The sequence below is a fragment of the Orycteropus afer genome, unplaced genomic scaffold (assembly GCF_000298275.1).
Source record: "Orycteropus afer afer isolate SDZICR_OR568_19922 unplaced genomic scaffold, OryAfe1.0 scaffold00359, whole genome shotgun sequence".
NCBI lineage: Eukaryota > Metazoa > Chordata > Mammalia > Tubulidentata > Orycteropodidae > Orycteropus > Orycteropus afer.
In genome coordinates this window covers 1,342,430-1,367,860 of record NW_006921946.1, presented here as the reverse complement: position 1 = coordinate 1,367,860, position 25,431 = coordinate 1,342,430, and positions in this window count along the sequence as shown.

The window sequence follows — 25,431 nt, the reverse complement described above, 5'->3', positions numbered from 1 at the left end:
CTTGGTTCAACATCAGAAAAACAATAAATGTAATCCACAACATAAGCAAAACAAAAGAACCATATGATTATATCAGTTGATGGAGAAATGGCATTTGATAAAATACAACACCCGTTCCTGTTTAGAACTGTCAGCAAAACAGGGATAGAAGGGAAATTCCTCAACATAATAAAGGGCATATATGCAAAGCCAATGGCCAATATTATTATTAATGAAGAAAGACTCAAAGCAAAGGGGAACCAGACAGGGATGCCATCTATCACCACTCCTATTTAACATTGTATTGGAAGTCCTAGTCAGGGCAATAAGCCAAGAAAGTGAAATAAAAGGCATCTAAATTGGCAAAGAGAAAGTAAAGCTATCTCTATTTGCAGATGATATGATCCTATATAGAGAAAACCCAAGACACTCAGCAAAAATCTACTGGAACTAATAGAGAGATTCAGCAAAGTATCAGGATACAAGGTCAACATACAAAAATTAGTTGAATTCCTCTACACCAACAAAGAGACCTCTGAAAAAGAAATAAGGGCAACAATAACATTTACAATAGCTACTAAAAAGATAAAATATCTAGGAATAAATCTTACCTATACAAAAGACCTATACAAAGAAAACTACAAAACACTACTACAGGAGACAACAAGGATGCTATATAAATGGAAGAACCTGCCTTGGATGTTGTTGTTGTTAGGTGCTGTCAAGTCATTTCCAACTCATAGTGACCCTATGTACAGCAGAACAAAACACCACCCGATCCCTCACCAGCTCCATGATCCTTGCTATACTTGAGTCCATTGTCATAGCCACCATGTCAGTCCATCTTGTTGAAGGCCTTCCCCTCTTTTGTTGACCCTCCACCTTACCAAGCATGACATCCTTCTCCAGGAAATGGTTCCTTCTGACAACATGACTAAAGTTTGTGAGACAAAGTCTGGACATTCTCGCTTCTAAGGAGCATTCTGGCTGCACTTCCCCCAGGACAGATCTGTTAGTTCTTTTAGCAGTCCACGTTTCTTTCAGTATTCTTCACCAGCACCACAACTCAAAAGCATCAACTCTTCTTTGGTCTTCCTTATACATTGTCCAGCTCTCACATGCATATGAGGCAATTGAAAATATCATGGTTTGTGGCGGGTGCACCTTAGTCCTCATGGAGACATCCTTGCTCCTCAGCACTTGAAAGAGTTCTTTTGCAGCTGACTTGCCCAGTGTTATACATCGTGTATTGTCTTGACTGTTGCTTCCATTGGCGTTGATTGTGGAACCAAGCAATATGAATTCTTTGATAACCTCAACCTTTTCTCCATTTATTGTGATGCTGTTTATTGGTCCAGTTGTGAGGATTTTTGTTTTCTTTATAATGAGATGTAATCCATACTGCAGACTGTATTCTTCAATGTCATCACTAAGTGCCTCAAGTCATCCTCATTTTCAACAAGCAAAGTTGTGTAGTCAGTGTATCACAGGTTGTTAATGATTCTTTGTCCAATCCTGATGCCACGTTTTTCTTCATATAGTCTAGCTTCTCAGATTATTTGCTCAGCATATAAATTGAATAAGTATGGGGAAAGGACACAACCCTGACACACTCCCTTCTTGATTTTAAACCATGCAGTGTCCCTTTGTTCTGTTTGAAGACAGCCTCCTCGTCAATGTACACGTTCCTCATGAGTACAATCAAGTGGTCAGGAATTCCCATTCTTCTCAATGTTATGCATAATTTGTCATGATCCACACAATCAAATGCCTTTGCATAGTGGATAAAACACAAGTAAACATCTTTCTGATATTCTTTGCCTTGAGCCAAGATCCATCTGATAACAGCTTTGATATCCCTTGTTCCATGTCCTCTTCTGAATCCAGCTTGCACCTCTGGAAGTTCTCTGTCAATATACTGCTGCAACCGTTTTGAATTATCTTCACTAAGATCTTACTTGCATGTGATATTAATGATATTGTTCAATAATTTCCACATTCTGTGGGATCACCTTCTTTGGAATGAGTATAAATATGGATCTCTTCCACTCAGTTGGCAAGGTATCTGTCTTCCAAATCTCTTGGCATAGATGAGTGAGTGCATTGAGAGTGGCATCCGTTTGTTGAAATATCTCAATGGATATTCCATCAATACCTGCAGCTTTGTTCTTCTCCAGTTGCTTCATTTCAGCTTCGACTTCCTCCTTCAATACCATTGGTTCTAGATCATATGCCACCTCCTGAAATGGATGAAGATTGACCAGTTCTTTTTGGTACAGTGACTGTGTATTCTTCCCATCTTCTTTTGATGTTTCCTGCAACATTCAATATTTTGCTCATAAAATCTTTCAATATTGCAACTCAAGGCTTAATTTTTTTCCTCAGTTCTTTCAGCTTGAGAAATGCTGAGTATATTCTTCCCTTTTGGTTTTCTAACTCCAAGTATTTGCACATTTCATTATGGTAATTGGCTTTGTCTGCTCAAGCTGCTCTTTGAAATCTTCTGTTCAGCTCTTTTATCTTGTCATTTCTTCAATTTGCTTTAGCTACCCCCCACTCAATGGCAAGTTTCAGAGTCTCTTCTGACATCCATTGTGGTTTTCCCTTCTTTTCTTATCTTTTTAGTGACCTCTTGCTTTCTTCATGGATGATGTTCTTGGTGTCATCCCACTATTCTTCTGGTTTTCAATCATTGGTGTTCAATGCATCAAATCTATTCTTTAGGTGGTCTCTAAATTCAGGAGGGATATGTTCAAGATTGTATTTTGGCTCTCTTGGACTTGTTTTAATTGTCTTTAACTTCAAGTTGAACTTGCATATAAGCAGTTGATGGTTCCACAATCAGCTCCTGACCTTGTTTTGGCTGAAGACATTGAGCTTTTCCACTGCCTCTTGCCACAGATGTAGTCAATCTGATTCCTGTGTGTTCCATCTGGTGAAGTCCATGTGTAGAGCCACTGTTTGTGTTGTTGAAAAAACGTCTTTGCAATGAACAAGTCATTGGTCTTGCAAAATTCTACCATGCAATTTCCAACATTATTTCTGTCACCAAAACCAAATTTTCCAACTAGCAGTGATTCTTCTTTGTTTCCAACTTTTGCATTCCAGTCACCAGTGATAATTAACACATTCTGATTACATATTTGGTCAATTTCAGACTGCAGAAGTTGATACAAATCTTCAATTTCCTCATCTTTGGCTTTGGTGGTTGGTGCATACATTTGAATAATAGTTGTATTAATGGGTCTTCCTTGTAGGAGTATGGATATTATCCTATCACTGACAGCATTGTACTTCAGGACAGACCTTGAAACATCCTGTATGATGATGAATGCCATGCCATTCCTCTTCCAATCATCATTCCTGGCATAGTAGATCATATGATTGTCTGATTCAAAATGCCCCAAACCCAACCATTTCAGCTCACTAATGCCTAGGACATCAATCTTTATGCATTCCATTTCATTTTTGACAACTCCCAATTTTCCTAGATTCATACTTCATACATTCCACGTTCCGATTATTAATGGATGCTTGAAACTATTTCTCCTCAATTTGAGTGGTGCCATGTGAGCAAATGGAGGTCTTATCCATATGAGTAAGGCTGGTTTTCCTTTAATGATGCAGCTCTTTCCCCCTATATTGAGAGCCTTCTAACCTAAGTGACTCATCTTCCTCCTCTGTATTTGACCGTGTTTTCTGGACTATTCATAAAGTTGTGCAGTAATGTATCAGACAATGTTTCTCTGCTGTTCATAAGGTTTTCCCTGGCCAATTCTTTGAGAAGTGGATGGCCTCTTCCTTCTTCCTAGTCTGTCTCGGTCTGCAAGCCTTGCTAAAACCTGTGCACCATGTGCACCCTGCTGGGTTTGAAACACTGGTGGCACAGCCTCAAGGCTCACAGCAACACATCACCACAGTAGGACAAGCTGGCAGACTAGTTTATCTCCCTTAGCTATTTGAAACCTCTCCAACCTCCCCTTACCTGGATGCCTACTGCTGCCTCCTTGTTCTGTCCTAGCCTTTTTCCTCTCCTTTCCCCCACTTTCCCACCTTACCGCTTGTGGGGCATGACCTGGGTTTTCTCCCCTCACCTGGATCCCTTGGCTGACTCCTTGCTCTGTTCTGGTCCCCCTGGCCTTTGTCTCTCCTTTCCCCTGCTTACCCACCTTGCCACTTTGGGGTGTGGTCTGGGTTCCCTCCCCTCACCTGGATCCCTGCAGCTGACTCCTCACTCTATCCTGGTTCTAGCCTTTTTCTATCCTTTCACCCACTTTCCCACCTTGCCTTGGATAGGTAGACAGAATATTGTGAAAATGTCAATACTACCTAAAGCAATCTGTACATTCAATGCAATCTCAAACCAGATACGAAAAACATTTTTTAAGGACATGGAAAAACCAATTACTAACTTCATATGGAAAGGAAAGAGACTTCAGATAAGCAGAGCACTTCTGAAAAAGAAGAACAAAGTGGGAGATCTTACACTCCCAGATCTTAAAACCTGCTGTACAGCCACAGTAGTCAAAACAGCATGGTATTAGTACAATGATAGACAGATAGACCAAAGGAACAGAATCAAAATCCCAGAAATAGACCCATCCATCTATGGACAGCTGATCTTTGACAAAGATCCAACACCTGTTAAATGAGAAAGAGATAGCCTCTTTGACAAATGGTGTGGGCAAAATTGAGTATCTACTTGAAGAAAAATGAAACATGACCCATACCTCACACCATACACAAAAACAAACTCAAGTTGGATCATAGACTTAAATGTAAAACACAAAACTATAAAATTCATCAAAGATAAAATAGGGGCAAATCTATGAGCCTCAATTTATGGCAAAAATAGACTATCAAACATAACCCAGAATGCACAGGATGTAGAAGAGAAGGTAGATGGCTGGGCCTTTTAAAAATTAAATTCTTGAATGCATCAAAAGACTTTGTCAAAAGGGTAAAAAGGGAACCTACAGAATGGGAGAAAATATTTGCCTATGACATATCTGATAAAGGACTTATCTCCAAAATCTATAGAAAACTTCAACACATCAACACCAAAAAGATAAACAATCCAATTCAAAAATGGGCAAGAGACATGAACAGACACTTCACTAAAGACGATATGTTGACAGCCAACAAACACATGAGGAATTGCTCGTGATCTTTAGTCATTAGAGAGATGCAAATGAAAACAACAAATGATGAGATATCATCTCATCCCAGCAATAATAGCAAAGTTCAACAGGACAGAAAACAACAAGGGCTAGTGAGGTTGTGGAGAGATTGGAACTCTTATACATTGCTGGTGGGATTGTAAAATGGTACAACCACTGTGGCAAACAGCATAGTGTCTCCTTAAAAATCTGAAAATAGAAATACCATTTGACACAACAATTCCATTACTGGGAATATATCCTAAAGAAGTGAGAGGCAGGACACAAACAGACTTATGCACACCTATGTTCATCACAGCACAACTCACTATAGCAAAGAGATGGAAACAACCTAAATGCCTGTCACCAGATGAATGGATAACCAAATTATGGTACAGTCACACAATGGAATACTATGCTACATTAAAAAACAATGAAGGTACGTGAATCATCTCACAATGTGGATGAGCCTGGAGGACATTATGCTGAGTGAAATAAGTCAGTCACAGAAGGACAAATATTGTATGAGCCCATTACTCTAAAAAGACAATGAATGGTTTGCTTAAGGAAGGGAACTCACTCTGTATATTACCAGGGTGAGGAAGGAATAACTTCAGGCTAATTGGGTGCCACACAGTGAGGTTGGCAAGGGGAGGGATGGTATGGAAAGAGTCTGTGACCACCATGATAACATTGGGGAAAGGACATCAAAAGGGAGGACACCAAATTGTGCACATAAGATATAGACGACAGAGGCTAATACCAGTATATCCAAAATACTGCATTACCATTGACACCAAACACCAGGCTACAGATAAACCCACAAATATCTGAGAAGATCAGATGGGGGTCAGTGAACAGGATTATACTCTAGACCAAGGATAGATTCAGCTGAGGCTAATCTTGCATAGATACCAGTGATACAAAATACCCACAGTCCTTACAGAAACAATAGAAAACAGACATAGAGCAATCCCTCACAGACAGCCAGACACTGTGGGAGAGAGATCCAATGGATCTACTATCTCAGGACCATAGTATTCGGGGACACCAGACTCAATTGGCACAACAAAGTACATAAAAATCTTGTTCTATATCTTAAATTGGTGAGTAGCAACTGGGGTCTTAAAAGCTTTCGAGTGGCCTTCTAAGATGCAGCTAATGGTCTCCTATTGTCAAAAGCAAAGAAGAGTGCAAAAAAACAAGGGCATTTGGAAACAATCAGCCCTAGGACATGATGAACCTCAAGACCAGAAGAACTAGATGGTGCCCGGCTACGAACGCCACCCACTCAGGGAATGATCAAAACTGGAGATCCTGGATAGAGTGGAAGGATAAACGTGGAACAAAATCCAAAATAAATAAATAAATAAATAATGATCAGAATTACTGGTTGGATGGAGTCTGGTGGGACTCCCAATATTATGGCCCTGGAATATACTTTGGGCCTAGAATAAAGCTCAGTAAACAAGATGTACACACAGACCACTCAACCCAGGGTGAAACAGCCACATACTCTATGGAGACACATCCCTTGAAACAATCGATTACAGGGCACCAAAAGGGCAACATTTGCATGGAGGAAATGCAGGACACATAGGAATGCATAACTATTAGGGGCATGTGTGTGTGTGTGTGTGTGTGTGTGTGTTACTGGGCAGGGAGGGGAGGTGACTGGATTAGGGTTGGGGATGGTAAATGGGAGTGAAATTAAATGTACACAAAATGTTGAATGGAAAAGAAACTCTGCTCTGTAAATTTGCACCTAAAGCACATTTTTTTTTTTTTTTTTAAAGCAGCATAAATATCTCTCAGTTTGGGAGTATTGAGCAGCAATTGTATAAATTAATGATAGGGAGTTAAAGACAAGGCTTCAGAAATTTTGTATTACTGAAAATTTGAAAAACAGGAAAAGCCATTGGCAATATTTGGGTAGATTATTAGAACTACTAGTTTCAGGGAACTTTTCTTTGCTAAACCCAGTCTATGTGAATTGTTGCTATCTTTGAAATTATCTGTCTACTCAATTAAAATATTAATTTTATGGGGAAAAAAAAGACAGACTTAGAGACAGAACTTGTTCATAATCCAGAGACTGTCTGTATATACTTTATTTGATCTCTTCTAAAAAATGATAGAGAATCCCTTAAAGCAATAGACCATGGGATACCAAAGGACCAACATTCAAACTATGGAAATGCAGGACAAACAAGAGTGCATAATTATGAGGGGCACGGGGGAGTGTTGCAGGGTAGGGAGGGGAGGAGACTGGGTTAGGGTTGGACATGGTGAATGGGAAATGAAACTAAATGTACACGTGACTTTGAATGTAAAAGTCTTAAAAAAATGATAGAATGTAAAAGCTCTTAAAAAAATGATAGAATGTAAAAAAATGATAGAATGTAAAAGCTCTTAAAAAAATGATAGAGAACTTGATAACTTTGCTATGAAAAAAAGTTACATTGGTGTAACAGCTGTTGTAAAGATTTTGTGTGATTTTTATTGCTAAAACAGTATTTTCATTGATAAGGAACATGGTAAGCATAAATAAGAAAATAAAAATCATCCATTATAAAATTTTCATGAAATAGCTAGTTGTAGGTAATATTTTGATAGAAGTCTCTGGGTGGTGCAAGAGGTTATGTGCTTGAGTACTAATCAGAATAGTGGGGTTTGAACTCACTCAGAGGTGCCTTGGAAGAAAGACCTGGTGGTTTGCTTCCACAAGGTCACAGCCTTGCAAAAAGTCCAATTCTACTCTGCACACATGGGGTCACCCTGAGTCAGAATCAACTGTAAACTGGAATATATGGGTGTGTGTTATTTCAGTCTTTTTTCTATGCATGCATGTGATTCCAAAATAAGAATGTATATATTATTTGACATATTTTTAAATAATAAAAACTATATCATGAAAAATTTTCCATATTAAAAGTTCTTTTGAAATACATGCTTGTGGTTGCATATAGGCTGATATTAACAATGTAAACAACCAGTATGGCACAGTGTGGCACATTGACCAATCAGTGTGTCATACTGGTACATAGTAGTAAGGCTGTACAGTTTTTTATTTCCCTTAAACTGTTGCCATTGAGTCAATTCTGACTGATAGTGATCTTATATGACAGACTATAATATAAATATAAATTATGCCATAATATGTAAGTCTTTGATCATCTTTAGGTATGTAACTAGAGTCATTAGATCAAAAGAAATACATATTTTAAGTGTTTTAATGGCACTGATGAATTGCAACAATCACATTTCACCTTCAATGAATGATAGTCCATTTCCCTGTACCTTATCAAATGAGTAATGTTTTAATAAGATTTAGAGTCACTTCAAGAGCAAGTTCCAGAGTCTCTTCTGACATCCATTTTGGTCTTTTCTTCCTTTCCTGTCTTTTTAGTGACCTTTTGTTTTCTTCATGTGCAATGTTCTTGATATCATCCCACAACTCATCTGGTCTTTGGTCATTGATGTTCAATGCATCAAATCTATTCTTCAGATGGTCTCTAAATTCAGGTAGGATATAGTGAAGGTAATATTTTGGCTTTGTGGACTTTTGAAAATTTTTCTTCAGCTTCAACTTAATCTTGTATATGAGGAATTGATGATCTATTCCACAGTCAACCCCTGGCCTTATTCTGACTACTGATATTGAGCTTCTCCATTATCTCTTTCCACAGATGTAGCTGATTTGATTCCTGTGTATTCCATCTGGTGAGGTGCACGTGTGTAATTGCCATTTATGTTGAAAGAAGATGTTTGCAATGAATAAGTCATTGGTCTTGCAAAATTCTATCATGTGATCTTCAGCATCATTTCTATCACCAAGGCCATATTCTCCAACTACTGATGTGTCTTCTTTTTTTTCCACATTCAGATTCCAATCACCAGTAATTATCAATGCATCTTAATTGCATGTTTGATCAATTTCAGATTGCAGAAGTTAGTAAATAACTTTAATTTCTGCATCTGTGGCTCTAGTGGTTGGGGCATAAATTTGAATAATATTAGTATTAACTGGCCTTCCTTGTAGGCATGTGGATATTCTCCTATCACTGACAGTGTTGTGCTTCAAGATAGATTTTCAAATGTTCTTTTTGACAATGAATGTAATGCCATTCCTCTTCAACTTGTCATTCCCAGCATAGTAAACAATATGGGTGTCTGATTCAAAGTGGCCAATACCCGTCCTTTTTAGGTCATTAATGCCTAGGGTATAGATCTTTGTGTGTTCCATTTCTTTCTGACAACTTCCAATTTTCCTAAAATCATACTTTGTACATTCCATGATCTGATTATTAATGGATGTTTGCAGCTGTTTCTTTTTATTTTGAGTCATTCCAGATCAGCAAACGAAGGTCCCAAAAGCCTTACTCCATCCATGTCATTAAGGTTGACTCTAGGGATCAAAATTGGAGATACTGGATAGAGTAGAGAAAAAATGTGGGGCAAAACTAAAAAAAAAATAATAATAATAAGACAAAGATAACTGGTAGGATAGAGACTGGTGAAACCCCTGAGACTATGGCCCATCATCATCCTTCAGGCCTGGAATGGAATTCACGACTCATGGCTTAACTCTCAAACAAGAGGCAGGCCTTTGAAAGGAACAACTATGCCAGGAAGATGCACTCCTTAGAACAAGCAACCATGGGATGTCAGAAGGGCAGTATTTGCACTGGGAGATAGCTGAGGCAGGAATGCACAGGCTGGGACACTTGGAAAGAGTAACTACAGGGAGAAAGTGGGAAGAGAACTGTTACATTATATGAGGATACAGTTTGTATCTTTATATCTGATAGGCATTTTGAGCAGTGTCACAAAACAAAATGTGTACTAACTGTTGAATATAAAACAAATCTACTTTGTAAAATTTCACTTAAATCACAATAAAAAGTTTAAAACAAACAATGGTTGGTTCTACTTTGAGGAAGAAGTTCTGGTGGTACAGTGGATAAGGACTTTGGCTGCTAACCAGATCAGTGGTTCAAACCCACCAGCTGCTCCAGGGGAGGAAGATGAGGCAATCAACTTCGGTAAAGATTTACAGCCTTGGAAACCTAGTGGGGGTCACTGTAAGTCAGAATCAACTTGATGGCAGTGTTTTTTTTGTTTGTTTTCTACTTTGAGGAGGCAGTTCTTCTACAGTTGGACGTTGAGTGCCTTTCAACCTGAGGGGCTCGTCTTTAGGCACAGTGTTTCACTGCTGTTCATAAGGTTTTAAGTGGCCTATTTTTTCAGAAACGGACCTGGCCACATCCTTCTTCCCAGTCTGTCTTAGTCAGGAAGCTCTGCTGAAACCAGTTCACCATGGGTGATCCTGCTGGTATTTAAAGTCCTGGTGGAATAGCTTTCAGCATCGCAGCAACACACAAACCACAACAGTTTGACAAACTGGAGGCTGAATAAATGTGTGGGCATACATTATCATGCATTATTATTTCCTCTATTCCTATCTTCTCATTTGGATTCTTAGCCCTTTTAGGGTGTATTAACCAGAATGCTCTAATTTACAACAAATAGAAACCCAACTCAAGTGTCATAAACATTAAGGAGACATCTCACCTAACAAAAAGCCCCACGAGAGGCTTGGTACAGAATTGAATAACCCAGTTGTTGTTGTTATGTGCCGTGGAGTCATAGCGACCCCTCCCTGGGTTTCTGAGGCAGTATCACTACAGAAGTAGGTTGCCCAACCTTCCTTCCAAGGAGTGGCTGGTGGGTTTGAACCGCCAGCCTTCTGGTTAGCAGTCAAGTGCCTTAGGCACTATGCTACCAGAACTCCCAAATAACCCAGTAGCTTAACATTATCAAAGACTCAGGTTCTCTTCCTAGTCTGTACCCTTGTATCTGCTAGGACTCCCCATGGCTGCAAAATAGAAATAGCAGCCTCAGGCATCACATATATAAACCCATCAGAATCAAAGGCAGAACAAGGTACTGTTTTCCATCTTGTGCTTCTTTTATAGCAAAGTTTCTTTGAAGACAGCATATTTTCCAGAATTGCTTAATGTGCTCATTCCTCAAACAGTAAGCTGCCAATCTTTCGTCTAGTACTCTAACACTAGCTGTGCCCTCCAGAGACTCTCTACACGACCTAAATATGTACTAAAGGGGATAAAATTAAATAAGAAGTTACCATAATGCAAAGCTTTTACTTGAAAACAGTAGGAGGATGATATGGGGTCCTTAGGAATTTCTATTTCAGTGCAGTATCTTAGTTATAAAGACAGTATTGAAGTTGCTGCCACATGGAATAAAGATTATTTGTTATTGTGTTTGATTATCATCCACACACTTTGATCATATATCCTTCCCCTAATTACTGACTTTAGCTTTCCCGCATGTATCCCAATTGATATGGATCTGGAAAAATTAGAATACACTTCATTGTCAAGGAAAACACAGGAATGCCATAAAGACAATGACTTCTGTCTCCCTTTTTACTTTTAAAATATATTTTGTATTCACATTTAAATAGAATCGGAGAGAAAAAGGAACAAGTGATACATTTACTAGCTGAAAGTAGGAACACACTCTAGATAAGCTACACATCCATTTTTAACTTCTAAATTAAAAATACATGGGGTAATAATGTTGAAATCCTGCCTCTGGTTTTGAAACTTTTGATATTTGTTCATTCAAAAAGACATTGCAGGATTCAGCAGGGGATATTGAACCCATATTACAAAGAATACCAAGAGCAGGAAATGAGTCAGCCTCTGTTTGCAATTTGTCACTGTCTAAATTCCTCAGAGACACAGAAACCTACTGAAAGAGTTCATATTTTATTAGAACACTGGAAAAGAGAGAAAAGTTTAGAGCAATACTTTTTAGAAACGAGTGTTCCTACTTTGAAAAATGTGACTACACATACAGAAAAGAAGAGGAATTTTATCTTTCTTTTCCACTGCAAGTCCATTCTCAAGGAAGCTATCACAAATACACAGGCTATAATTTAGAACAATATAAGTGAAATGGAAAGCATATTTTTTACAGACTATTCTTTAAAAATTCATTTTGAATATGGAATACATGCACATGTAAAAATACTCAAAAGGTACAAAGTGAAATACTGTGAAGAGTAAGTCTTTGCTCTTTCTTTGATGGCCAACCACCCAGTTTACACCCTACGGGGAGAAAAAAATGGTGTAATAGCCTGCTACTAATGGGGTGGAGAATATAAATATGGACAAGTTTACAAATGCAAAGAATGTCTCAAGGAGGACCCACAAGAAATTAATAATAGTCATTAATAATAGTGCCTTTAGGGTGAGACAACCACTATTATTAATTTCTTGTGGGTCCTCCTTGAGACATTCTTTGCATTTGTAAACTTGTCCATATTTATATTCTCTACTCTATTAGTAGCAGACTGTATACACTGTCATACACTCTGCATTTTTCACTGAATGGCTATTGAATCTAGAAAGTGGAAGAAAGATAATATTGGCCATCCTTAGCCAAATGAGCTTTGACCCACAAACTACTAGCAAGACGTATTCTGCTTCTTCCCTCCCATCCACTAATATGCAAGGAGGTTTCTATTTTGCCCTAAGATGTGAGAGGGCAGAAGGAAGGAATTTGGAGTGGTGGCATCCACAGGGCTGTGGGGAGCTAAGAATGGTAGTTTTTTTGGCCCTGCAACTGTATTGGATTGACCAACTTAAGAGAAGTGGAGTAAGAAAAATAATAGAACTATTTTTTTAGGAGTAATTTAGTGAGTTTCTGGGAAGCAGGAGATGACCAGAAGTTAATTTCTGGGAAAGAAGAGCAATTTCAGAATCCTGGTGACAAAATAGGGCACAGAATTGAGAAGTCCATTTCTTCTATTTCTCCTTAGAACCCAGCGATGATATGACACTCCTCAAATCTGTGGACAAAGAATGTGGAAAATTATAAGCCAGGGTAGGAAAGGAAGGAAATAGAAGACACCATGTAGTTACATACTGGTTTGTGGGCATGTGTGTGACATCTTTTGGGGAACTCCCAAGAATAAGTTAGTGGCACTTGGAGATGAACTAATTACTAGTTATTTCACCACCTGGAGCATTTGCCATCATAATTTGAGCATGAAAATAGACTGTGACTTGGTTTTATACTCCCAATCTGGTGAGGGCTGGGAAACTCAAGATTTTATGTAAAAATAGGAAACACTAAATATGGAGCATATGGAATATATTGTAATAAAATGGTGAAATGGAAGTTTTGGTTGAAAAACAACAGATATCAATTTCAAGTTTAAGTTCCAGACCAGGATTTATAAAGTAAGAAACTGAGAACTAGTAAACAATTATTAAAATCCTCGCCCTTATCAGGAACGTAAGAGGGTAGAGAAAGAGATTGAAACCAAGCTTCTTAACAGGCTTTTTTGGACAGCTTCACTGAGAGTCCAGCCTTCCTACAAGGGCAAGTTCTGAGGGATGCTTGTCCCTCATCTTAAGCCATATCATTATCTGGACCACCTGGAGAGTCTGATATGTGTTCTCCAAGGTTGTAGGACACAATGGACTGGTGTGTGACTGTCACTTAAGAAATCTCAAGGGTGAGAAGTAGGCTGGATAGCTGCAACAGAGAAGCTAAAGGAGAAGAGGTTGCCTAGGGCCCACCATCATTCCTAGAACTCAGTGGAGCAAAGAACTGATGAGTGTTACCCGTAGATCAGATGTGGGCTATGAGCAAGAAGTTTGGGCTTGGAGTCATCTTAGGCTCTTTCCAAGTGGAAAGAATTTGGAGGTATTGTCAGATTTCTGGGAGGTAAGGAAAACACAACTAACTAGGCAGAATAGAAATAGTTACCCAGTTCCAGAGAGTTCCAAATGGTCATTTTCAAGCAGTTAGGTAGGTTCTCAAAATAACCCACTAAATTGTCTTTTAGAAGAATCAGTTTTAAGCAACAGCTAAGCCCAGGTAGTGCTACTACAATATTGCTAGTCAAAGAATCCCTGTTCCTACATCTCTCCCCCCACTCCCCTTCCCATCAGCTCCATCCCTGGAAGAATCAGAGACGTTGGACGAGGCAGAAGGGAGGAAGAATAGAAGCAATGTGTGGGAAGAAAGAAGACGCTGACCATGTGTTGGGGAGTGGAGAGGCCTCAATTTTCAGTCAAGTTTGGAAGTTTAATTACTACATGGAACTGAACCTTTTCAGTGAAATGAGACTCTTTAGCAACTAATAGTAACTATAGTAAACAAACTAGATGGAAACTTGATTCAACACATGATATAGAGGTTAAATGAATTTGAATAAAACTGGACCTTAGGTCTGCCTACTAGTGCTTTTTGTGTTTTTGATAACTTAATAGTAACAATTTATAAATACTATCTATTCCTTTATCCTGACTACAAAGTGCCATGGCTAGCTCACTACTTCTAATTCTCATATTTCTGTTCAAATTTTTATCAGTAATAATCACTGTGATTTGTGATCTATGCTATCTTTTAATTTGAGCAAAGAATGTATTTTAAGTTTATATAATATTTATTTCAAAACACTCTATACCAGGTCAAACTTAAGTGTTAAGAAACAAGCAAAACCATATTCCATGTTTCAGTGTTTTCAGTAGTTTATAGAAACAAGCCGATTTCTTCCAGACCTTGATAGAATAAGACAACTAACTGGCAAACTCGTTTATATTTGAAGGTGTTGCTTCTTTTTGTCATAGGATTATATAAATGAAATCAGAACATGTACTTCTTAATGGCCAGAGCGGTTCTTACCAAAGGACACACAGCTCAGTAAACGCTATGCAATAGCTAAGAAAACATCATAATGCCATATTCTTTGATGCATTTGGGAAAAAAAAAAAGAAAAAAACAGAAAACTTTAGTAGACATTTTAATGCTATTTGAGAAGTAAGATTTTCAATAGGTATTAAGATAATAATGTTTTTCTCATGTTCTTTGTTGTCTTCACTTACTAAAATGTATGTAGTTCTGAAAGATGCATTTCAGAAGGCTGACCCATTTCTTGATCAAACAAATCATACCAAGTGCCCTGTGGGTCCCACATCACATTTTGATATAACTCCCAGAGCTATGTCTTTCATATCAGAGGTGGACCAAGGAGTACTAAACTAATTATACGTCACATTCAGGAAACTGGACATGAAAAAAATTTGACTGTAAACCATAAAAGGAGCATGTTGTTGTTGTTGTTAGGTACGTTGTGTGAATGTTGACTCATAGTGACCCTATAAACAACAGAACGAAACAATGCCCTATTCTGTGCCTTCCTCACAATCTTTGCTGTGGTTGAGCCCATCATCACAGGCATTGTGCCACTCCATCTCATTGAGTGTCTTCCCCTTTTTCACTGACCCTCTACTTTACCAAGCATGATATCCTTCTCCAGGGACCACTCCCTTCTGAAAACATGATGGTAAGCTCTTGGATGGGAAGAATTATGGCTGTAGGAAAAATTAGGTTAAAATATTTCTGACTTTAGAATATTTGGAAAATGCTGACTGACAGAGAAACCATTTCTCTTTAATGTGAACTGGGGTAGGGAAAGGGATAAAATCTATCTGCTATTTGAAATCATCCACAAAGTGAAAAACTCAATCTTGACAGCAGAAGGAGAAGCTATCTAATTAATGATAGAGTTAGAGCCACAACAAGGGTCCTTTGGTCTAACCACTTCCACTAAGTAGGTTGGCAATGAAATTATCCAAGACAAATAATATTCCCTCCTCTTTTTTGAGCTCTTCATAGAAATCCCATAATCCCCTTTATATATATATATAGACACATATATATACTGGTTAATTGCCTATGGAATCAAAAAGAAGCTTTATAAAATAATAGTTGTTAATAGTATATATTTGTAAAATCCATAGCAAGTAGAGCAAACAGGAGATGACTACTACAATTTCAGACAACCATGGGGAATGAAGAATTTTTCATTCTTAATCATAAATCCCCTGGCCCACATGGATCATTCTGTATTCACTCACCAGTCCACATATCACCCACTGAGAAGTACTTCTCCAGGACAGACACCCTTACAATCTGATTTAAATAAAAGTAGACTTCAGAGAATGGGTGGAACATATAATCTGAAGGGCTCACTCTGTGAATCAGAACTTCAGGAAACCACAGGGAAATATCTGGCAATGAAGCACACCCCATTGATAGAACCTGAATCCCAGATCGGTCTCAGGCCTTTGCTCTAGGATTAGCAAAATAGCCCATGGAGCCTGAGTGATTTTGTTCTAGTGCCATGGTTCCCACCTACCGCCTTCTTCTGTAATCCCCTTTCAATGGGAGGTGGTATCAGAAATGCCACTTCCGCTACCATGCATTAAAAAGCAATAGAGTTCAAGATGTTTATCCTGTGTCTTCTGAAACCAAGCGTCTTCCATTATAAGACTTTTAAACAAAATTCAAAACAGTGCTCTTGGACCAGAATTTCAAGGGAGGCCCCTACAAAGGCCGCCAACTCCATGGTTTTCAGTCAAAGGAACTCCTGCTTCAGTCTTTTGAAACCTAGTTCAAGCAAAATACTATTCTCATACCAGAGTTTGAATCACATTTCCTCTGTCCACACGGCCTCTACAGTCTTGCCAGAAAGCATTTACCCCTGTACTTCCTGATTAAAAAAAAAAAAAAAATCTGGCTGGCCTATTTTTAATATGCTAATTATCTCCATCTGTAAGCCCTTCCTAAACCCTTTAGCTTTTCTTGGCCCAACATCCTTTCCATGGGAAAAAAATGGGTCTCACCCTTATGGCCAAGGACCAAAGCATATAGAGAATTGAACTCTTCCATATATAAGCATAAACATGAATGCAAATTAGTAATCAGAACTTTAACATTAAGTCTTTATAAAGATAATGAACTTAACTTGGTAAAGGTCTTTTTACTTGGTACCTGTGAAGAATAGTTCCCCAATATCCTTAAACCTTGGGGATTCTTTCATACACTTCTCTGGTTACATAATAAAATCATAATCAATCCATTGAGTGGAGACTAATGATGTTACGACTCCAAGCTTTCTATAGACCAGACTGTCCTCAGACCATAAATTTAGCCTTAAAAATTACATGGGCTACCGCATGAAACATCATACTGTGTCATGAGAGTAATAATACATCTTTGAAAAATGAACTACACTTTCAAAATAATATGCTTTCTTTGGCTCCTTGGAATTTGTTTTTAAAATAGAGGGAAGAGGGATTAAAGAGGTGCTCCACCACTTTTAGCAGAAGTTCCATTTCATGCTTTCTGTTTGGGCAAGAAGTCGATGAACTGAGATTGAAACTGGTATAATTTCTTAACAGATGTGTGAGGACAGTAATTTCAAAGAATGACTTTTTAACTGATTAATGGGAAGAATGCTTTCCATTTGCATAAAATTTTTAGAAATCCGAGAACACACTTTATTTCTTTGTGTTTTATCCATCAGAAAGTCCTTCAGAAGGACATGAAATTATTTAGAACCCTTGTTGTCATTGTTAGGTGCTGTAGAGTCAGTTCTGACTCATGGTGACTTTACATGTTACTGAACAAAATGTTCCCCAATCCTGCACCATCCTCACAATCATTGCTATATGTTTGAGTCTGTTGTCATACCCACTGTGTCCATCCATCTTGTTAAGAGTCTTTCTCTTTTTCACCGACTCTACTTTACCAAACATGGTGTCTTTCTCCAGGGATTAGTCATTCCTGATAACATTTATGAAGTATGTGAGGCCAAGTCTCACCATCTTTGCTTCTAAGGAACATTCTGGTTGTACATCTTTCGAGAAAGATTTTTTCATTGGTCCGGCAGTTCATAACATAGTCAGTCTTCTTTACCAACACCTTAACTCAAATGCATCAGTTCTTCTTAGGTCTTCCTTATTCATTGTCCAGCTTTTGCATGCATTTCAGGCAATTGAAAATTCCATGGCTTAGGTCAGGCATGCTTTAGTCTTCAAAACCCTGAATACTTCATATTTTCTATCCTCACCAAAAATGGTTTTGCCAATTAGCCAGAAGAAGACTTTAGGAGTAGGTGTTATTGGTTGGAAGAAAAATGCAAAATCAAACAGAAAACAAGAGGTTGTGAATGTAATTGACTACAACTTGGACAAGTCATTTTTCTTCTCCAAACTTCACTTTATTTTTTTATTATGCTTTATGTGAAAGTTTATAGTGCAAATTCATTTTGCATAGAACAGTTCATACATTTTTTATTTCATGACATAGATTGCAATCTGCATAATGTGACAGCTTTCTTCCCACTTCCTCCCTGTGGTTACCCTTTCCCTGTGTCCTTCTTTCCTATGCATTCTTGCCCTCTGAGATATCTCCCTGTGCAAACACTGCCCTTCCGGTCTCCCATTGTTCATTGTTCAAGGGACTGTACCTACCTGGTGTAAATGTTCACCATATATGCCTATCTATTGTTTGATGGCTGGAAGCCACAGGAGTGAGCTCAATTCCAGGCTCTGGAGGGTGACTAGGGGCCATAGTTTCAGGGATTTCACCAGTCTCTATCAGACCAGTAAGCCTGGTCATTTTTATGATTTTGAATTTTGTTCCACAATTTTCTCCCACTTAATCCAGGATCTACTATTTTGATTCCTTTCTGGGTGATTGATAGTGGTAGCTGGGCACCATCCAGTTCTTCTGATCTCAGGGTCTTGTAGGCTGAGGTTCACATGATCCACTAGTCCCTTGGATTAATTGTTTCCATGCATTAAATGTTTTCATTAGTTTTCTTCAGTCTTCTTTGGTCCAGATGAGAAGAGACCAATTGTTGCATGTTAGATGGCTGCTTACAAGCTTTTAAGACCTGAGTCTACTCACTAAAGTAGGATGTAGACAATGTTTTTGTGTAGCCTGTTATGCCAATTGAGCTCGATGTCCCCCACGACCATGGCCCGGAGGCCATGGACCCAGTGACTCACTCCCTCATCCAAACTTCACTTTAGTCCTTAAACAAAGAGGCTAGATTCAGTACTCAAGTTTTCTTTACAAACTAAAATTCTAAATGGCTAATAGCAAATATGACCCTGGTTGAACCCTTTTGCTTTATCTTAGTAATTTGAGCAAATATTTCATCTGTTTACTTTATAATATGATAAGGTTTGATTTAACACAAAAATAAAGCTTTAATTAATGAATTCTAGAGTAAACCTATCAAGGAGTCCCCAGATGCTGCACTTAATGTACTCAGTTGGCAGCTGAACATTTAGAAGTTTGCGTCTACAAGAGGCACCTTGGAAGAAAGACTTGGTGATCTACTTTGGAAAAATCAGCCATTGAAAAACTCTATGGAGCATGATTCTACCCTGATGCACTTGGGTCACTAGGAGTTGTAATCAACTTGATAGCAACTGGTCTTTAATTTTTTTAAATCCGTAATGTTTATTTTGTGTCGTGGAGATATCTCTGCCACACTGCTGTCTGCACTCATTTGTAAATCATAGCTTGAGACACATGTTATGTGATTTTATTAAATGAAGCAATACCATATGCAATATATTCTCTCTCTCTCTCTCTCTCTATATATATATATATATATATATAGACTTCTTTAACCCTCCTGTCCCTGGTAACCATCAAAGAATATTTCCTTTTCTTGACTTTTTACAATAGTGATCTCGTACGTTATTTGTCCTTTTGTGATTGACTAGTTTTACTCAGCATAATGTCCTCTAGGTCCATCCATGATATGAGATGTTTAGAAGATTTATTGTTTTTAAACATTGCGTAGTATTCCATTGTGTGTATGTACTATGATTTGCTGATCCATTCCTCCTTCCATGGGCATTTAGGTTATTTCTATCTTTTTGCTCTTGTGAATAGTGCTGTGAAGAACATGGATGTGTATGTATCTGTTCGTTTCATGGCTCTCATTTCTCTAGGATCTATACCTAGTAGAGGGATTGCACTTCATGTGGTGTTTCTATTTCCACCTTTTTAAACATCCACTGTCTTAAAAAATAATTATTCACTTTCAATTGCATAATAAATATATGAATACATACTTATTGTAAAAACTCAAATAATACAGAAAAATGCAAAGAATCAAGCTCGCTCTTTATTCCACTTCCCTTTCCAGAGGCACCGCCTGTAAACAATTTGGTAACATTTTGTGTTTTGGTTACTTTGTGCCCCACATAACCTTAACTATCACACTTAGTATTTGGAAAATTGTTTATATCCAAAAAAGCAAACCAAACCCACTACCATTGAGTCAATTCTGACTCACAGAGATCCTAGAGGACAGCATAGAACTGCCCCATAGGGTTTCCAAGGCTGTAAATCTTTACATTAACAGACTGCCTCATCTTTCTTCCATGGAACAGCTGATAGGTTCAATCTACCCACCTTTGTGTTAGTGTAAATCACCAAATTTTTATTTTCTAGCATAAATAGTGAAGTAAATGCTATCTACTTGCAAATACAAGGTATTTTCATTTTTTAAGTCTCTCTGAGATAGTCAATGATCACAAAGTAAATGGCTTTCTAAAGTCCAGACTGCCTTAACTGACATTAGATTTCAATCACGTTTTGACAGAAAATCACATTTGGCTGTAACATGCAGATCAATTTAGGGTCAGATAAATGGTAACCTTGGTAGAGCATAAGGAGCCCTGGTGCTGTAAAGGCTAAAGCATTTGGCTGCTAACCAATAGTTTGTTTGTTTGAACCCACCAGCTGCTCTGCAAGAGAAAGATGAGGCAATCTGCTTCTGTGAAGACTTACAGCTTTGGAAAACCTATGGGGCAGTTATATTCTATCTTATAGGATTTCTGTGAGTCAGACCTACTCAATGTCTGTGGGTTTTGGTTTTGGTTTTGGTAGAGCTTGTATGCTAAATTTGATGTATGCAGTAGCATCTAGATTTAAAAATACAAATATTGCCACATTTCTGATTTTATTTGGCATTAGAATGAAAGGCTTAAGTGCATTTTCTCAAAATGAGCCCTTAATTGCCTTTGTAGCTTCCCCTTGCTTTGGGAATAACAAATCCATTATTCCAAAGGCAGCAAAGATCATGGGGGCTGGAATTAGAGTCCTGCTTTAGCACTCCTGCCAAATTCTGTCCTGGGATTTACTCTTTCTGCTTTTCCTTAAAGCTATATTTTAAAATATTTACTAGACTCAAAATTGGACACCTCACATGGGAAATCTGGAACCTAGTGATACCAGACACCAAAGAAAGAGGAAATAAACAGCTTGGTGAGCTGTTTGCATGAACTGGGGCTTTTGTTTGTGTAAATATTGGTCCTGCCTGACTGGGTTTAGATTCAGATTTATCCTGTCCTTATATTGTTCCTTAAATTTAGTAAGACAATCATTTCCCTTAGTTGTAAACCTAAATAATTTTGTGCAGGTCACTTTGATTTGAGGTCATAAATAGCAGTGCAGCCATAATATGTTTGTGTAAATTTATTGGATTATGTTTTTGTGGCCTTGGAGTGTATGTCTCTCAGGTCAGTTAATTCATGCATTTTTCCATCAGGTTGAAGGAATTCTTTAGGAGCTTCACAATATCTTTGAGTTATTTTCTTTAAGAAAAAATAGTCTTTTTGTTTTAAAATGATACACAGTCATTGCTGAAAATTTGGAAGTACAGTCATGCACTGCATAAAGTCTGTTTGGGAAACATCCAATCACACATATGTTCCATGGTCTCATAAAATTATAATAGAGTTCAGTAATCACAATTGGATTCCTGCAAGCATGTGTATCTCATGTCTCTTGTATACAAAGTGATTATACTGCCAGGTGAATAATGGCACAGTACACATATAACCTATAATGCATATGTCTTGATAGTCATAATAAATGCCTGTGTTACTGGCTAATGTATGTACTATACTTTCTATCTAAAATGTTTACCATGAAACAGTGTGTGCTTCCACAAGTAGGCAGCAACATCCAATCTCAGGTATTGTGCATTCCTTTAGTATTGTAGTGTTACCTCTCTTTTTAATTTGCTTTTGAAAATATCATCATGAACTGCAGTGTTGTTCACAAACTCAGTAAAACCAGTGCTAGTGATAACAGCAGCAAGAGACAAAGAGAAGTATTTATTTGGAAGTGAAACAAAAGGTCATTAAATGGCACAAAGGTGGAAAATCAGTGAAGGTTATTGCTCATGATTTAGGCATGTCACACTCAGCAATCACGATGATCCTCAAAAAAAGAAAATATTCCCCAAGCTGTTAAAGTATCAGTTCTACTGAAAGCTACAAGGCTAACAAAAATACAAGCAGGACCTATATCAGATATGGAGAAATTACTAATGATGTGGACTGAGAACCAAACCCAAAAGCAAATCCCTCTAAGGACATTGACAATCACTGCTAAGGTACAAAATTGTTTGAGATGTTTGAAGAAAATGCAGGACCAGATTATGATATGGTGTTCAAACAACATCCAAAGCACATAGCATCCTATTTCACAGAATGGATCATGGATATTAAATGATGCATAACTGTATATATGAAAGGACAATAAAATAAGTAACAGCCATAATTCTGTTGTTTCACTGCTATACATAAGGTTTCAATGGCCAATTTTTTCAGAAGTGGACTGGGCCATGCCCTTCTTCCTGGGCTGTTTAGTCTGGAAGCTCCATTGAAATCTGTGCACCATGGGTGGTGCTACTGGTACTTGAAATACTGCGGGCATAGCTTCCAACACCACAGCAACATGCAAGGCACCACAGTAAGACAAACTGACAGACAAATGGTGGGGATTATACCTCAACGTAAAGAAAACAAAAATCCTCATAACTGGACCAATAAGCAACATCATGATAAATGGAGAAAAGGTTGAATTTTCAAGAATTTCATTTTCCTTGCATCCATAATCAATGCCCATGGAAGCAGCAGTCAAGAAATCAAATTATGTACTGCACTGGGTGAATATGCTATAAAAGACCTCTTTAAATTGTTAAAGAGCAAAGACGTTACTTTGAATACTAACATGGGCCTGATCCAAGCCATTGTCTTTTCAATAGCCTCTAATGTATGTGAGCGCTAGACAGTGAATAAAAAGGACTGCAGAAGAAGTGATGCATTTGGATTGTGGTCTTGGCAAAGAATATTGAATGTACCGTGAACTGCTAGAAAAACAAACAGATCTGTCTTGGAGAACATACAAGTAGAATCTCCTTAGAAGCAAGAATGGCCAGACTTCATCTCTTGTACTTTGGTCAGATTGTCAGAAGGGACCGTGCCTGGGAAAGTATATCATGCTTGGTAAAGTAGAAGATCAACGAAAAAGGGGAAGACCCTCAATAAAATGGAGTGTTGCAGCAACTGCAATGATAGGCTCAAGCATGGCTACAGTTGTGAGTATGGTGCAGAACCGGGCAGGATTTCATTCTGTTGTACAAAGAGTGACTTAGAGTTGGAACCAATTCAATAGCACCTAACAATAGCCACATCATTCTATTGCTAGGTGTCATTGACTAGAATTTTGAGTCATAGTGACCCCGTGTGACAGAATAGAACAGCCCCACAGGGTTTCCTATGCAGGAGCCCTTGTGGTACAGGGCTCAGCTGCGAACCAATAGTTTGAACCCAGCAGCCACTCCATGGGAGATAGATGTAGCATTCTGCTTCCATAAAGATTATAGCCTTGGAACCCTATGGGGTGGTTCTACTCTGTCTTATAGGATTGCCGTGCATTTGAGTCGATTGGACGGCAATGGGTGTGGTTTTGGTATTTTAATCTTTACGGAATCAAGTGACAAGGTGTTTTCTTCCATGGAGCTGCTGTGTGGGTTCAAACTGCCAACCTTTCAGTTACTAGCCAAGCACTTAACTGTTGCACCAACAGGACTCATAATTGGACTGTTTAGTGATCATTCTTTTTTGGGAGACATTGGCGGTTACCTATCTATGGATACTTTATTTATTTTTTTTCCTTTTTAAATAAGCCAGATTTTGTTTAACTAGCAACATGCCCAGCCCTCGAGGATTAATCATGACTGGTCCAAAGCAAGCATGGGCAATACCAGTACTCCTTGCACTGTTTGAGCACGTGATCCGGTTCCAGCCTGAGATGTAAGGGAAGTCTTCTGAGGATTCTGGCAAGATTTTCCTTCCTAATAAGGAAGTTACATTCTAAGAGAAAGCCTCTTTATTAACATCCACTTAACTTCTTTTTTGTGAATACCATCATGTGAATATGTAAAGCTTGGAGCTGTAGCAGCCATCCTGCAACCATGAGGCAACAAACTAGAGGCCAAAAACCAACATGATTAGAGCAACAGAACAGAAGACTGAAAAAGAACTTTGATCTTTCATGACAGAGTTGAGCTGTTAAACTTAGACTACTAGTACAGCCTGACTCCATACTTTTTAAGCAACTATTAGTTGAGTACTGTTGATTAACTTGACTTGTTTGAATTGCCACCTACTTTTAAGACTTTTCATTTCATTTCATTCCATATTTTTCAACATTTGAGATCACCCAAGACACAGTTTTAGCCCAGCACACTTCTACTGTGCAAACTCTAATCTAAAACACACAGTTGTGATATGTTATTATTTCCCTATGTAAATTCTTCTAAGTCAACAAACATAATTTTAAAAGTTTTTTTAAATATATATAATATTCCATCATATTGGCTCATACTTATGTTTAACTTTGTTATTAGAAACCTAGATTGTTACTTTATTTCAATATAAATATAATTTTATTTCAATATAAATACAATTTTATTTCAATATAAATACAATTTTATTTCAATATAAATTATAATTTTAACCTGTATAATAATAATAATATCAATATAATAATAACTAGTAAGAAAAATTTTGTACATATTAAAAAAGTCATACTGCAAATTTTTGCCTTAGTAAATAATCCTAGAAGTGGATGCTCTGTACTTTGTTGTGTAAGCCTCTTGCATTTATACTACTTGAGAGGAAGGATATAAGTAGTTGATGGATTTGCTTTTTCTCTTATCTAACACTTCTACCACTCAGGTCCTCCTGCTCTCTGAAGCAGAGTTCATGCCCAATGTCAGCAATGGCACAGCACACAGACCTTCACAGTATTCACAAGTACTTGCCTTTTCTTTCTAGAATACAAGGCAAGTAATGTAAATACATGTGTCTCCTAGGCCTGAATGGTGTTAATCACTGGGATGGGTTTAGAGTTACAGACTGTGTTGTGTTATCCCTGAGTGGCAATGACACCAGGGGTTCCTTAATGCAATTTTGATCTCTTTCTGAGTGGTTGGCAGTGATAGCTAGGGCACTATCTAGTTCTTCTGGTCTCAGGGTCATGTAGGCTGAGATTCCCATGATGGCAGCTCACGAAAGTG